Source organism: Mus musculus, chromosome 3 (genome assembly GCF_000001635.26).
Source record: "Mus musculus strain C57BL/6J chromosome 3, GRCm38.p6 C57BL/6J".
NCBI classification, from domain to species: Eukaryota; Metazoa; Chordata; class Mammalia; order Rodentia; family Muridae; genus Mus; species Mus musculus.
Window position 1 is genome coordinate 107,038,493 of NC_000069.6, and position 17,458 is coordinate 107,055,950.

At 36.7% G+C, this 17,458-nt stretch overlaps 2 long non-coding RNA genes across 3 annotated transcripts in view; one reads left to right on the forward strand and one right to left on the reverse strand.

Moving 5' to 3' along the window:
• The first annotated feature begins 1,011 nt into the window (after positions 1-1,011).
• On the forward strand, positions 1,012-15,830 carry AI504432 (expressed sequence AI504432). The gene is made up of 2 exons (NR_033498.1): positions 1,012-1,078; positions 10,354-15,830. It is a non-coding gene; the product is annotated as an expressed sequence AI504432 (long non-coding RNA).
• Positions 1,074-17,458, reverse strand: part of Gm38712 — a 53,334-nt gene continuing 36,949 nt past the window's right edge. For both annotated transcript variants that reach the window (XR_003954542.1, XR_867554.3), the window contains 2 exons: positions 16,990-17,094; positions 1,074-4,661 (listed from right to left, as the gene is read on the reverse strand). This is a non-coding gene — a long non-coding RNA (predicted gene, 38712). The remainder of the gene's footprint in view (positions 4,662-16,989; positions 17,095-17,458) is intronic.

The window sequence follows — 17,458 nt, forward strand, 5'->3', positions numbered from 1 at the left end:
GACGCGTAAGCCCACTATAAATTTATTTTGTTTTTGACTGATCTTTCAGTTTGAATCTCTCCCCTAAGGACTTAAGGTTCACAATAATTTTGAACCAAAAGGGAAATGCCCCGAATGTCCTGATCTGGCTATTAACTCTTCAAAGTTTGCAAAGCATTTTGAAAACATTAGACACAGATTCCAATGAAGTTGTGAGTTCATGCCCCAGCCAATATCTACGAAAGTCTAGAAACTCATTTTCAGTGCTGCCGGGAGAAACAACAGAAATTCCTGATGCATCCGAGAGATAAGCTTCTGCAGTATCACAGGAAGATTAAAGTGTCAGACACCCCTTCCAGCGGAAGTTACTAATTCGGACCTGACTGATGCAGTTCCCATAGCAACCCGTGTTTCCTGGGAAACCCGAAAAAGGTTGTCATGGCATCTTTTGCTCTCTAGCCCCACCCCCACCCCAGGCCCTGCCGTTTCTACAGTAACCTTTCCAGATGGTTCCTACTTACATGATTTCATAAGAAAAAAACACTATTTGAATAAACCACACAAATTAAGTGTAAGACTATATAGAGGTTAAATGAATCACAAAATGCTTTTTTACATTTTATATAAATCATTGCTGTTATCCCATAATGACTGGATCAAAAAGGAAATTATCATCTTTGGAACGTTACACGTAAGGCATGATCTGAATTAAATGTCAGTTGTTTGGTAGCAATTTTTAAAGATGGTTCTGTACAGTTTTCATTAAGAAATGGCAAGCCAACAGATAAAATGAGAACAACAATATAAACATGGTCTGTACATAAGCCAGTGAGAGTCAGTGTACCCAAAGTATTACTACAAGATACCTTCAGAGTTCCTCAATTTAAAAGAAAAAAAAGAAAAAGAAAAACATCCAGATCCCACAACAGGACTGTCACCATCACAGCACTGGAAAAGCAGAATCAACCTCAAACATATGGAGGATGCACAATTTAATGAGTGGATTACAAAAAGGAGGTTCAGGAAATGATCAGACTTGAAAGAACACCTGCAAGTTACAGCCACATGCTGAGAGCTGCCAGCAGACAGACAGAATCAGGTGAGCCCTGTCCTATGTGATCCCTACAAGTAGTCTATTGTGCAGGGAACCAGGGACATTTCTGTTCATAACTAGGTTTATATTTGCAAAGCAGACAGTTTTATATTACATGCCAGTTGCCTTTAGAAAGATTAAGAAATTCTTCCCATTTTCCCCATGTTTCTGGTTATCTTTTGGTTTCCATGTTTATGGCAAAGGGATGCAGAAAATTCCCCTCTGAGCAGCTTTCTCCCAAGCTGAACTGAAAAGTACTCCATTGCTTTAACCAACCCTCTTGGCTTCTGAACAATTTGTTTCCCCCTTTAAACTGAATAAAAGGCAAATGCTACAACTGCTAGGTTAGTAGCCCAGTTTAATTTACATAATTACTTATTATCTGTGGTATCATTCTTGAAACAAATGCTTAAAATTGAAATATGATTAGCATTTTATTTCAACAGTCTTTTTGCCTTATGTGTGTTATGTGAATTGTACACAACTGCTTTTGGGATTTAATGACACATAAGTAGTCTGTCCCTCTAGAGTACATGACATAAAATCATTTCAGGTAAACTTTCATAACCCTACCTAATATATAGTGGGAAGTATTAATGGAAACTATAACAAGAAAGATAAAGGGAATACACAAAAAATAGAGGCATTAATTTATGTTTACCTGGCTTCTGTTTGTTCTTTGTGTCGAAATAGGATTTTTACCTACTTTCCTTTGCTTGTATGACCTTTGAACATTAATCTACATTTTGATGTAACAGTTGATATTCTTGGTAGAAAGACGTTTCTTTCATGGCCCATTTTGATGTTAAACACATAGCAATCTCGTAAAAGACCTTAACATAAAGGTAACAATTTTATTCCCACTTTGAAATGTAGACACCTTGATTAATTCAATAAATAAGTAAAGTTAGACCATTTTTTTATGCTTCTTAAATAAGAGGAGTTTGAAGGAGACCTTTTGTTTTCTTAACCAGAGAAATAGCCCAGGTTCTGAGTCAGAGCTTTCAGGTGATGTAACTGTTTCCAGTCGCCATATTGGAAACTCCTTAAAGGTTATAGGTTCTGTGTTTTGATTTAGGCGTGGTGGATGTTTTAGGTACAGAAAGCGGTACCTTGTGTCAGGTGAATGCTGCCATCTTACATTAGTATTTGCAGGCTTTTACTGAAGTGGCTGAAAGAGGCTGTTCTGCTGTCATACAGCAAGATTTGGCTCTGGTATCTGCTGAATGACCTTGAGAACATTACATAACTTCTCTGTTCCTTAGGGTTTTTTTTTTTTTTGTAGTATAAAATAATAAGTAGTACTCCATGCACTTGTTGTATTAAATAAGTTCATGATATACATCAAATTAAGAGATTACACTATTTTGTAATTAATTATACAAGAAATCAGTAATGTTTTCCTATTTCCTTTCTGTGATAACACAATTACCATTTATTAAGGAGCAACAATGTCCTGAACCCTTGTCAGTTCTGTAAGGTAGGTACCATTAACTTTATTTTAAGGAGGATGAAAGCTAGATGACAGAAGTTAAAATGACTCCCTATGACTTCAAGCTAGCGAAATACCCAGCCACAACTAAAAGTTAGGTCATTATGAATCTAAAACCATGCTACTTTTATTGGGTATCTTGAAAGATAAAATTAATCCCTTATGCTTTTACATTTAACTTCAGTCCATATTACTAACCAAAGTGTAGAAACCTATTCTCTTCAGCACACTGAAAATTAACCCTTTCTTAATAATAAGCTGTGTATAACCAGGAAACTCAAAGCTAAGTTATTTACCAGAGATTGACTTCCCTGATAACCAAAGATTCTTTTCTCACATAATTGATGTGTCTGGATTTAACCTTAGAAAGCATAATCAGTCATATTAGGGATGCCTACCAGGATAAGGGGATTTCTCTGTTTTTATATTAATTTCCCGGTTGTATGTGTTTTAATTGGCCATGTGATAAAAAGCATTATGTAAATTGTTAGGCTTTTCATTTCCTGTACTCTGCTTAGGTTACTAAGGAACCATGCCAGAAATCAATGTAAACATTTTAATTTCTGCACAAAAGTAAGAATTGCTTGCAACAGGATAGAAAGCAGAAAATTCTCAGGTCATTGGAACTTGTGGCACTAGTGGCTCACCTAGTCACTCCATTTGTCATTAGGAGACAGATCAAAAACCATTAGGACATAATTTTGTCATGTGTACTGGCAGTAGCCCCTTCACCAAGATCCTAAATCTTTTATAACATGACAGTGGATAGTGACTTGGGCTTAGAATAAAGTGCTAATGAATCTACATTTGCCAGTAACCATTAGCTTTGCCAGCGACAGGCTGTTGAACATAGCTGAACATCTTGAGTGTTGAAATGAGATTCTTGTGAGTTCTGTGGCTGGATGAACACAGCTCATCAGCACCCTTGAGAGGTTGTCTGTGCCCCACAGCCAGTGATCCAGAGAAAACCATGGAAGTCAATGCTTGCTATTCCTTTTTCTATGTGGTGTTTTAAACTCATATCATGCCAAATTCAAATATGGCAACAAAACCATAGACACCTACATGGAAAAGAAAGTGTTATTTCTTAGCCTCTAAACAGAATTGATGAATACGCACTGAAAAAGAAATTTAAGGTTGTGGTTTATACAAAACTTATTTACATGTTTGTCATATAACACAGCATATAACTACAGCACATATGACATACATGGCATATGTACAGCACATATATGCAAAGAGCTTACTCCTTTAAGAGCCATAGCTATATTTTCTAAACATTTAAATTTTCAACATTCTCTGCAGCAGTTTCAAGCCCTTTCCACCTCTCAGCTGTGAATAGAAGTGATAACCCCTCCAACTAAGAAATGCAGAGAGGCATATCCCCTCCCCCCCCCCACCTGTCTGAAGACTTATGGAAACACTGAGATAGAGGTGAGAAGTTCTAGACCTGGAAGAAGCTATTTAGGGATAGCGTCTCATGGTGGGACTTTTTTTTTTTCCCCTTTCTGTTTGGTAATGCTCCCTTTCAACTAAGGAAGATAGAATTACTGGTTTGTAGGATTTCCTATGTTTTGCTGAGGCAGGTAAGTGTGTGTGTGTGTGTGTGTGTGTGTGTGTGTGTGTGTGTGTTCAGTTCAGTTACATTTGTTTTTATACACCTTCTGTGAGTGTATTTATCTTTGAAGAAAGATAAATCAGAGAGAGTTTTTTTTCTTAAAACAAAAAAAAAAAAGGAAGGGAAAGCTATATACAAAGTCTAAACCCTTTTTAACAGATTTTTCACATCTTGGCCAGGGTTATGTGGCATTTGATAATAGTATTCATCATATCCTCATTCTCAAATTGCAAATACAGTCTCATGATTTCAACTTGTTAGAAGGTTTACAGCTGTTTGTCTTGGTTTTTAATGATACTGTGGTCTAATTTTGTCTTCCAAACTGCTAAGAAAATACATTTACAAAGGAGTGCTTTCATGTTCACCCTCCCTCTTCTTCCTTCTTCTTCTCTTTACCTCTCCATGCATCTCCATCAGATGCATTCTCCTTGCACTTCAGAACTTGTATCATCAGCCATCATTTGCATTTCAAGGGAGACCTGGAAAAGAGGTTCCAGCATTTCCTTGAGTTCCATATTGTTATCATAATGTAAGAGGATAGGAACTGTGCACTGAAAAACACTGAGGGTTCTGCTCATTAGTAATATAGCATTCCAGTAAGCCACAAATGGTGTTTCATCATATCCAGAGAATGTTCGGACACGGCAGACAGTGGGGTCTCGCCTTCATTTATGGAAGATTCACAGAAGTAGAACAAGAATTTCTTTTTCCAAAAAGCCTCTAAGCTGAAACTGTCACAATACAAAGACTCTTGGAATTTCTGTTGAGATCCCCACAAACCTTTTACTAAGAAAGTTCTCGTCAAACCCATCATTGTCCCTCCCCTGGATTTTTATTGACAGTCCTGATTAGCAACCCAGCTTTCTTTTCCTTGACTCTGTTCTTAGCATGGAACCCTCAGTAAACCTTCTTTCTTTTCTTTTCTTTTTTGGTTTTTTGGTTTGTTTGTTTGTTTGTTTTGTTTTGTTTTTTGGTTGGTTGGTTGGTTTTTTTGAGACAGGGTTTCTCTGTGTGGTCCTGACTGTCCTGTAAGTCACTGTAGGCCAGGCTGGCCTTGAATTCAGGATCTGCCTGCCTCCCAAAGGCTAGGATTAAAGGCTTGTGCCACCACTACCCTGCCATTTTATTTATTCTTCTCTCATACAATAAATCCTGACTATAGCCTACCCTCCCTCCACTCCTTCCAAACACCCTCACATCTCATCTCTCCCCAGATCCACTGTTCTTCCATTTCCCTTAAGAAAAAAAGCAGATCTCCCACAGAAACACTGCATGGCAAGATGCACTAAGACTAGGCACCTTCCCTCATATCAAGACTGGACGAGTTAACCCACTAGGAGGAAAAGTGTCTCAAGAGCAGGCAAAAGAGTCAGAGAGAACTCCATTCCCATAGTTATAAGTCCCACAAAACCCCAAGCTAAACGACCACAATATATATGCAGAGGACCAGCACCAACCCATGCAGGGTCCATAACTATTGCTTTGATCTCTGTGAGCACCTGTGAGCCCTGCTTAGTTGATTCCGTGGGCCCTGTTTTCCTGGTTCCTCAACCCCTCTGGCTCCTACATCTACCCTTTTTTCTGAGGTTCCTGCTTTTGTTTTTTGGCTTTGTTGGTTTGGTTTGGTTTTTCACTTTGGTTGGTTGGTTGGTTGGATGGATGGATGGGAAGGCTTCCAGTTAGTATAACATACTTCAGATTCTTATAAGGAACAACACTATGAACTAACCAGTACCCCCAGAGCTCCCTGGGACTAAACCACTAGTCAAAGAAAACACATGGTGGGACTCATGTCTCTAGCTGCATATGTAGCAGGGGATGGCCTAGTCGGTCATCAATGGGGGGACAGGCCCTTGGTCTTGTGAAGATTCTATGCCCCAGTATAGGGGAATGCCAGGGCCAGGAAGCAGAAGTGAGTGAGTTAGGGAGCAGGGGGATGGGAGAGGGGATAGGGGATTTTCGGGGAGGAAACTAGGAAAGGGGATAACATTTGAAATGTAAATGAAGACAATATCTAATAAAAATAATATTTTAAAAAATCCATAAAAAAGAAATAAAGAAATTCTACCCAATTGTAAAGATGGATTCCCTTAATATAAATAACTTAAGTATGGATATCATCAAGGGTGCTTAGAACTTAGAATGCTTCCCAGAGACCATGGTTCCTACATAGTAGCTAATAGAGTACTTGTTATAAATATTACTCCTCATACATGTTTGCATAGACGTAATGGCCCAAGTAGTACAGAAAATCCCAAAGAACAAATGATTCCCCAGAGGACTTCATCTTTTTATTAAGCAAAGATAGTGCCATGATTTCAGATGCATTCTCTTTTGCAGGAAGTGGAATTCTCCTTATTTGAATAGAAATACTTCTCTATACCCCCTTTGAATTTTCTCTGTTCTCTTGGTTTCCCAAGCAAACCAGACCAGTGCATGACCTGGATGTCTCCTCTGCATATCCAGGTAGTGCCATTTTCTCACTAAGTGTGTCAGCAAATTAAAATCAACATATGTGTTTGGATTTACGTATGTAGACCAGCAGAATGTGAAAACTCCTTTTAGCAGCTTGACAAATAAGCCTACATGAGGTAAAATACTCTATTCTGACAATATTGTCAGTCTTCTTAAAGAAATAACAGAAAACAAAAAAAAATAGAAATGAATACTTTTTATTTTTTCATGCTTTTAATTTTTTTAATTGTGTATGTATTTTTAGGTAGGTGGGTGTGTCCCACAATACCAGTGTGAAGGTCACAAGACAGTTAACTTTCAGGAGTTGGTTCTCTTTTTCTGCCATATGAGTTGTAGGAATCAAACTCCTGTCATTGAGCTTGGTGGCAAGTGTCTTCACCCACTGATCTATCTTGCTAGTAGCCATCTGTCAGATTTCTAAATGGCCACGTTGACTGGGTAGATAAATCTAAAGACAAACTATTTCTCCCAGAAAAACTGTATTTTAATTGCTTTATTTCTAGATTATATAGATCTTTTAGCTGCAAGTATTTTTACTGATTTGAACAGAACAGTTTACTGTGCTATGTAAAATTTAGATATTTTACTTACAGGCTTAGATCTGTGAATTTTAGATATGTATTAGTAGTGGACTTAAATATTCCTGATATTTCTCAAAGTCAAGTTAGATTTCACAGGCTCATTTTCCAATGATTTTCCAGGGCTTTTTGACGATGTTCATATCATTCATATTGCTAACTTTAAGAACTGTTTGCTTAAACCTTTGGTTCCTTGTCAAGAGTTCATAACTTCCAAGACCTCAATCAGGTAACTGTAAAAAATAAAGCACTAAAATGTCCTAGTCTTTGGACTTAGTATTATTTAGCTGGTAGAACTTTAGAACTTACTGGAAATGTAGCCAATTTTAAGTCCTTTAATAGATGTTAAAATACAGACACATTGTGAGAACAGAGAAAAATCTACATTTTTTTTAGAATGACGTTGGCCCTCTCATCAGACACACATTGTTCCATAAACTGAGTATATTTCTTTCATTTAGTGAGAGTTATGAGTTGCTTCTTTGCAGATGAATAATTATTAAACTTTGACCATCTTTGTTGCCCTTTTGAGTAGGTGTTTTTAGTTATAGGCCATCATTTTCTACAATATCTCCTGTACCTTTTTATATAAATGATTTTGATATTTAATGATTGTATTTTTCTTTTCAACCCACTTCTTATCCACTAACATAAGCATCCTTATTACTATCCAGATATCACCTGTTGTTGTTGTTGTTCCTATAGAATTACAACTTTTCCACTTTTATAACCTATTAGGTTGTTGTATGGTGTGCGTGTGTGTGTGTGTGTGTGTGTGTGCATATTGGTAGATATGTGCTTGTGTGGGTGCATGTGTGCAGGTGCATGTACACATGTGTGCATATACATATAAAGACCAGAGGTTAATCTTCAGTGTTATTTCTCAGGAGTTATCCACCTTGTTGTGTTAGATAGGATCTCTCAGTGGCCCAAGGCTTACCAAGCGACTAGACTGGCTAGACAATCAACTGCAGGGTCTCCACTTGTCTCTACCTCCCCAGGATGAGTTTACAAGCACACATCATCACATCCAGGCCTTAAGTGGATCCTGGTGATCAACCATAGGTCCTCATGCTTGCACAGCAAATGCTTTACCAACTGAGCCATTCACTCAGCCTCCATGCCATATTATTCTTATTCAGTAATCTCAAAGACCTTGACAGGAAGTTATAAAAGTTAGGTCCTGGTTCTTCCTCCCAGCCCCATGCTCCCAGAAATAAGACTCAGACTCAAAATAGATTTACAAATACCTTGGCCATATAGATAGACTCTACTCTGACTAGATCATAACTTATATAACCCAATACTTTAACCTACATTTTGCCACGTGACTGATTAGCTGTCCATGCATCAGGTACCATGCATCCATCTCATCGCATCTCTCAGGAGACTCTCCCCTGACTGGCTCTATCCCAGAATTCTTTCTGCTTCCCGGATGTGCCACCTATTTCCTGCCTAAGCCATAGGCCATAGGCTTTTTAATTGATAAGTGATGCATCCATACAATACACAAGGTATTCTCTCTGCAAGAAGTTATGGATGCAAGAAGTTATGGATATGTAAGTTCTAAAACACAAAGCCCAGTCACTTTTACTAAAGGTTATAACAGTACCAGAGCAAGTAGAGCTGACTAGAACCATCTGAAGCAAGACAAACAGGCTTCAGGAGCACCAAGAAAAAAGTAGGTACTTAGATTCTAAAATAGAGGCCAGATCATTCCTGTTATTAGTATTTTCTTCCTAATGACAATAATTAGATCATTGGAGATTTCATATTTTCAAAATAAAAACTAAGCATATTTTGAATATACTCCTACTTTTTATTCAAGAAAAATACTGTAAAGAAAGTATGTCTTTGGTCAGTATGACCAAGTGTAATCCATACCAAGAAGAAAAAATGTTTCTGCAGATTACCCAGCTTGCAGTAGGCTTCATTTTGCAGCTTCATGAGTGAACAATTCTCCCTCCAGAAACATGATGAAATTCCAGTTCTTCATCTTTGGATATTTGCTCAAGGTTTAGGGACATCTGCTAAGGCCAGCAGTGGATTTGAGAAACCATCTTCTCTATGAATCTGATAGATAATGTTCACACATTCAACCTAGGTTTAGCAGTCTTTGTTTGTGTCCTTGTGAGTTTCCTTTGTATTTCAGACTAAGCAAATGTTTTGATGACATAACCAATTTTAATGTATCCTTTGTGTATTCACTCAACATACATGTAGTGAATACCCAAAAGTGTGTCAAACACTGCTTAAAAAGCAGTAGGAACTGACCCTTGTAACATATAAAATCTTTACTGTGTACCACACTCCATTCTAGATTCTGGGTAAAACCAAAAACCATACTGTTGCTAAATACTATATTTTTACAAGTTAATCTCTGCATTTCTAAGAATTTTTCTAGTGGGGGAGAGAAGGAAGTCTCCAAACTTGTAGCTTTTATTTCCTGTTCTTCACAACCCCTGATGATGTAGTTTTTGTCTTAATTCTTTAAAGTGATACATAACTGTGCATAGTCATACTTTAAGGATAAGTAGATTTGTAATGAAAAGCTAGGCCCTAACACTCATTCCACAGCTTTCTCCCCACCCCCTCCCCTTTCTCTCCCATCTTTTCTCTGTGTCTCCTTCTCGCTCTCCCATCTCCTCACCCCACTCCTTCCGTGTAGCAAGCACCTCACTAAGGACAGAATTTCTGTTCGGTTCAGAGAGTTCTCATTTTAGCTTACCATGGTAGGAGATAGAATCAGCAAGGAAGCCTTCGGGAACCACTGAGAAGATAATACATTTTTCTGACAATCACTTGAAACTTGTCACATGACCCTGAGGACGAGGGTATTTTTCCCAAAGCACTCTATCTTACTGGCTTAAACTAAATCCTGGGTTGTTATTAATGGAAAAATTATAACTGACATAATCTGAAGCTTTACAATTTGCAGTTTGAAGTCATTCAAAATATAGTCTACAGTATTTTTAAATGGAATTTCTTTAACTTGACAGGTAACAGTAAGAGAACTCGAAGTTTGAATATTAATGAATGGAACTTTTCTCTTTCCATAAATTCTGTAATTTCAAATGCTAAATAGACTGTAAATTATTGAGTCTTCTCTATCCAACAGGTCCCTTAAGAGCCCCACATAAGGAACTGCAGCGTGACCCTGACCAGATGGATGCTCAGTTCCAGGCTGCATGGATGAGAGTGCAGTGGCAGTTACATACTTCTGTCTCAGTTCATATTCGGGGATACATCTCAACCGATGCTTCATATGATGGAAAGAACTCAAAGCTGGAGGGTACTCTTCATATTACGAGTGGTACAAATGAAATTGAGCAGGAGATAAAGAGGAACATTAAAATTAAAAAAATAGTAAATGTTAAGGTATCATGTCAACCTATCGACATTCTGGTAGAGTCAAATTGTCCAAAAGCAATCATCAGTGTCACAGATAAAGATAGCCTAGTGTGTGTTTCTAGCAAGCCAACTACTGTTGTAGTATTTTTTCACTGAGGTACTGGGCTGTATTTAATTGTGGGATATGTTTCTATAGTCTATGTTCTGAATTATATTTAACTTTATCTGTGAGGGTGTGAATATACCAAAGGCTTCCGTTGGTAGATTAGCCCATTCACACAAATAAGTGAAGTCAACACTGTGCCCAGATGAATGGTATTAAAAACAGACTTGCCTAAAAGAAATGTGCCTTGCTTGATGAAACATTCCTTTATTTTTTAAGTCAAAATAATAGATTTACAATTAGATTTTAGGTAGGTTTTAGTTGACCTTAATTTTACAAGAATATATTAGTAATTATTCTATGTTTAAGTTGTCTGTGTTACCTAAATTTTAATATTTAGTTATATCTAGACAGTTCCTATATATTAAATTCTATTTTATTTTCACAAGATGTTTGGTATGGTGAGACAAAGTACATTCTTAAAGATATATATAATATCTCATTTGATGTCTATAACTTTTTCTTCAAAATTATATGTGTAAAAGATTCTTTGACTCATTTTCTATTTTTATATTCTTTTAGAAATTGAACTCTTTTTCAATGTAAAAAAAAGGCAAATTTTTAGTTGGAAAAGAGACTTGGGAAGTCTTGAAGATGGCTTCCCATTTGGGAACATTTAACTTTAGTGCCATTATTGTATTTACTGTGACATCTCAGCAGAATGGTAGCTATTTGTATATTATTTCATAAGCCTTATGGAAAGTCAAACTGTGAACATTTAATATGTACACTACTTTACTAGTTTCCATAGTTTATTATCAAAATATTCCTGAATACGTGAATGAAAAGTAATGACTACTTTTGGAAGCTTAACTACTGTAAAAATATAGCAGTCTCAAGGCCAGGATTATAAGTTTTATAATGACCTACAAAAAATACGCTGATGAATTTCATTATCTATGAGACTCTTAACTAAACACCAATTCATCCAGCAACTCCAAAATAGACATAAATACAATCCAGGTAACTTTCTTTGAGGCAATGTCTAAAATGGATTTTTAATAATTTCCTGGTAATTTCTTCATGCTCAAAATTTGGAGGTCACATCACTATAGTTTTAGTGAAGATAAATGGATAACAACTATCTTTGATTTGAGTGACATGAGCCTCCAATCGAGAGGGATTAAATGATTAATCCCTTAAAATGGGGATATAGCCACCACCTTGTTTTTGTTAGTGTACTCATGAAGTAGAGATACTAGCATGGGGAACAGTCAGCCTTTTGCAATCATCTGACTCCTCATAATGATGGTCCCAGCCTGGTTGGCAGGAAAGCAATCCTGGTAGATAGAAAAAAAAAACAGGGGTTCTTAAACTTTCAGATTTTTTTTTTGTAAGGATCAGTAGGTGTTGCAAAGTTATGCAAGAACTACCTTTATACAATGACACAACTCTAAGCAATGTAATATATGTAATAGTAGATCTGTTTTATGATTATAGGCTACAGTTTCAAATAAAGACAAAACCTGGACTTTTACCCACCCACACCAAAGAAAAGCACAGAACAGTATCAGATGCATAACATACCAAAACATTCACACCACGAGTAGTAAAAAATAGCATAGGCTTAGGTTACAGGATCCTGGCATTCTAACCCACTGCCTACCTCTGGGACCCCAGATAAGTCACTAACATTGCCAGGCTTTAGTTCTTGAATTGCAGAGTGTGTGCACCAGGTTCAGCAAACTTAAAAGCCCTTTCCAGTTACCAAATCCTATTATATACATTTCTTTAAAAATGCTTTGAAGAATACTTACATAGGAAGATTTTTGATACATTTCTAAAGAATAAATTGAAATAAGATTTGAGCCTTGAAAGTGTATGAATATGTTCCATTCTTCAAATTGTAAGAAGAGGGAAATAGGATTCCTTCTCCTCTAAGATCTTTCACTCAGCTATAATAGGATCATGAAAAATAAATAAATAAATAAATAAATGAAGCTGAGGATCCCTCTGCAGAAGGGAAGCAGATTAATTAAATAGCTAACGAGGTGGGCCAGATATTGGTGACATTAATAGGATGTTAAGGTGATTAGCAAAGTGTGCATCAAATGCTGACACGGTTCCAGAACTTTATAGCACATTGTGAGAGTAAAAGTAGGAAAGGGTGGGAAAAGACTGGAGAACGGAAGTGTTTGCCTTATGGTCTCTGTATTTTTACACTTGGGAGCTTAGGCAGGGATCTGCAGTGCAGCGCTGGATCTGCCAATCACTCATCTGTCCCGGGAAAGTCCCTTTAACTTCGCAGAACTCCCGTTTCTTAATTCTTAAAGGGAACAGTTTAATTTAGAATTGGATAGTCTGCATCTTTCTTTTCATCTTTTAGTATTCTGTGGCATTTCAGATTCTTAAAATACAGCCATCCAGACATATATACGTTGATCCCATCAGTCACAAGGATATCACAGAGGTCTCAAGTAACTGAATCGATTACAAACTCAAGCATTTATTTTTCTAACACTGCTATTTGGACTCAACAAGACCTGAAATACTTTGACCTCATTTTCATTGATATGGATGAATTATTAAAATTTGCCATTTTATCTTTTAATATTGAGTTCATCCAACAAACAAATGTCTTCTCAAGTTAGTCTGCATACTTTTTATAATTTAATAATAATATTGTACTTACCAATGAACTATAACTGACTGTTAGGGTACAATTCTGTCACATTTCAAAGTTAATGCCCTTTTGGTCACAGAAGCTATAACTATAATACAAAAGAATATTCGTAAAATTTTATGAATTTTTAAATACAAAGGAGGCCTGATAGAGCCGTACTGTAATTAGTCTTGCTCAGGAGTGAGAAAACCATTCAGGGATAACCCAAACACTTCTGTTTGGCATTAGTGAAACAAATGGAGAAAGAAGGGTTGTATCTTTTGCACAATAAGGATAACAGGTGACAATAACCATGAAAATGGAAGTATTTTTTGGTGGCTGGTTTTAATATAGGAAGACATAGGTTAGAAGAATGCCAGAATTCAGACAATAGAAAAATTATTAAAGTGGTAGCGGTCCATTGATTAACACAGAAATATTTTGTCATACTGAGATTATTTGTCCAGAAAGTTAGTCTCATATCCCTTCCATTCAGAAAAGGGGCCAAGTTTCAAAATGCCTCTGTCATAATAGGAGATGTATATTTTGACTAGTGGAGCAATTAGCTAAAGCATTTAATCTGATATTTAGTTTTGTGGATCTGAATTTTCATCTTAGGTGTAACTTAGTGTCTTGCATATGTGATAGTATCTGTGATCATGAGAACTTGTTTCATCAATTCTTTTGAAGTTGAAAACTGTGCTAAGTGGTGATTCCAGCATACTGTGCTAATACTGTATCTGACAACCATTTGTGAACTGAACACAGTAAACCATCCATAGTGTTTCTCTTATGGTAAATTTTTTCTGTGGTGTGATCATTTTGTGCTGGGGGGTGGGGGTGGGGAAGGTTAAGTATTTAGTTTACTTAAAATGTCAAAGTGTTTTTTAAATGCCATACAATTGTGTGGCAATAAACCAAATAGAAAATGCTCTTTTTTCAACTGTGAGAGAACTGTGTAGACTACTTTGGGGACTACCCCATAAATGCTGTCATTCGTGTTTTTTAAAAGCATATATATTATATATACATATATATACCATACAATATATACCACATACAAAGGAAAGCAAACAGTGCATGTAGTGTTTCTTGGAGTCTACGTGTGTTTTATTTACATAGACTACTTATACATTGCAAAGATCATTAACATATTCTATATAAATTTCTAAAACACTCTTCACATGAATAACTAATATCATCTAAAGTTAAAAGATTGAATAATCAAGGTTTTGAGGAATCAAATAACTTATCTTAACTAATGTGCCCATAGTGGCTCTAAATGTCATTCTTTTTACACTTTTCATCCTGGCATGTACCCTATCGCTGCCAATGTACTTCAAACTGAGACTTTTAAAAATGTGTTGAAATTTTCAGGTTTTACTGGAAAGGAGTCATTGGGGTTATGTTAGACCTTTTTAGATAACTTCCGGACTGTATCTACCTACATGGAGTACCCAAAGGTACATATTAAGTCCCCACACCCGAACTGTACGCCCTCATATTCATTTAATGCCATCATGCCAAACTAAAAAATGTTTCTTCAACTATCTCTTTTACTTGCTTTGCAAAAAGCCCATTGTAACAACTAATTTCTGAGCAGTCTTTTTAAAGCAGCTAGAAAATTTGCAGCCATTCTGATTCAGAGGGGGAAAGCTAGGCTCCCACAGCAATCATTTATTTTAGCCTCTTGTTTTTATGAGTAGGGGAAAGGCAGAAAGGGGGGCTAGCGAGGAAGTGTATTTAAAAAGAAACCTACATTTCCAGCAACTATATGGAAATACTGAATGATTAAGTCATAGCACTATTTTTAACATTAGCCACAGTTCAAATACTGGTAAGCTTTTCAACGTTTAATGATGTACTTAAGGATTTTCCCAGGTTAAATTACAATTCAATGACTTTCTCAGTTTGAATATGAAGAACATTCATGTTTTAATCCATGTCAGATACTACATTGTTTTTTGTTCTCAAACATCAGGTAGACACTAAACTGCTTTCCCTTGTAACTCAGCAAGAGTCTGTGATGTGTTCTGTCTTTCTCTGTGCAATGCAGTGTTACTGTGAATATTTAAAAGGAACATGTGCATATTATACTGGTATTTAATATTTCGTGACTTTGACTTTGGTTTTCCTCATCAAATAGGTAAATTATGCAAGTATTATCTTGTATAAAATGAAATAATATTTATTCCTAATAACAATAGGATTCTAACCATGATGTAAAAACAAATGTGCATTTTATATTTTTATAATAATTTTCTTTTGCCATTGATTTAGATCTACTTACCACATCACAATATAAAGTTACATTCTTATACCATGTTCTCTGCTTAATTTGAGGCCTTTTGTTGAGTTAATACCTATGAGTTTGGATTGTGTGATGTTTTCTTACAGTCAGCACACGTCCATTTGTCATTGGACTTGAAGTGTTTGCAGCAAATGTTATAAACATAATCCAATAAAACACCTGTAAACATCCTGTTGCAGTAATAATTCCAAAAGATGGTTTCCTTTCTTCAGACATCTCATCCCTGTTCCTTGCTCCTTTTCCCTTCTCTCCCTCCATTTTTCCCCCTAACCCGCCCCGCCCCCACACAAAAGAAGAAGCATCAAAAGCTAAGCTCTTGTCAACAGTGCCAGCCTTTTCATCATCTATCATTTGCCCTCCCTGACAGCAAAGGCTTCAAACATTCCCCAGATATTTTTCCATTACCTCCGGATTACACTTCTAAGAGCCCCATAAAGTCTCAAAGAGTAAATGTTTAATAATGATGCTGTGCCATCATTCCTTATCACAATCATAGAGTGAATTATTTAGTAAATTAGAGTAAATAATTTAAATTATTCACTTAAAATAGCAATCACATTCATCTGTGTACCACCTTGTTCAAAACATTATGGGGTTATAATGCTCAATATGTAGATGACCCTATTTTTTAATTGTTCTAAACTTTATTTTTTAACTTTTTATTGATTATTGTGAATTTCACATCACACACCCCATCCCACTCATCTCCCAGTCTCTCCATATCTGCCCTCCGCCCTTGCAACCTCCCCTTCAAAGAAAAAATTAAAAATTAAAATAAAATACGAAAACATCTCGCCATGGAATCTGCAGTGTGTCACATAGTGTACACACTTGCCCAGACACCTTTATTTGCAACTGTTCACTGCAGTGAGTCATTTGTCTGGTTTCAGGCCTCTGGCTTCTGCTACCCCATCAACACTGGATCCTCACCCAGACTCTTCTCAGATAGCCTGTTGTTGCCCTGAGCCATCAAGATCCTATAGCTTTTGTTCTGCAGGGTGGGCCTCTTCACATGCTCTAGTAACTTATAGGTGGGGTACATGTTGGGGTGGGTTCAGCTCAAAACCCTAAATCTGGGCCCCGGGTGGTAGCTGAGTTGTTCGGCCTGCCAGCTCTTTCATGCCCAAGCCACAAGGACCAGTGATGGATTATAGATAGGCAGATATTCCAAAGTTTGTAGATTAGGGGAGTAATTATATCCAGAACAGTGAAGTATTAAGGGTATTTCATTTCTACTATGTAATATCTTTATGAGTCCACTCTAACATCCAGCAAGCACCTAACCATTGCAATCATTCTGTGCCCAGCAATGTTGACCTTCACTCACTTTCTAACAGCAGCTCTCCCCACGTGTTCGTGCTTCTGGATTGCCAGCAAAGGCTACATCATCAAAACAGGCTGTCTCTGGTTTCCATCTGGAATTTTACTTTATCTAAAACACATGAAAACAAGTGAGGATTTAAATAAACATCCTTACATATATGATGATTACTTGCAAAGAAGAAAACAAAATATTTCTAAGCATTCGCTTTCTATAAGAAATAACATTGCTTTAAGCTGTCTGGCCACACAGTTCTACTGACCAACTCCATGAGCCATCATTTGTTTCTTTTTATAGACATTTTCAAGTTATTTCCAAGGGATTACAAACAGTCTCTGAACTAAGGTAATCCATAGACAGATATTTTGAACATCAACATTGAAAAGTTTCAACAGATGAGGAGAGAGAGAAAGAGAGAGAGGTGGAGGGGGAGAGAGAGAGATTTTAATGTCAACATTAAAACGTTTTAATACTA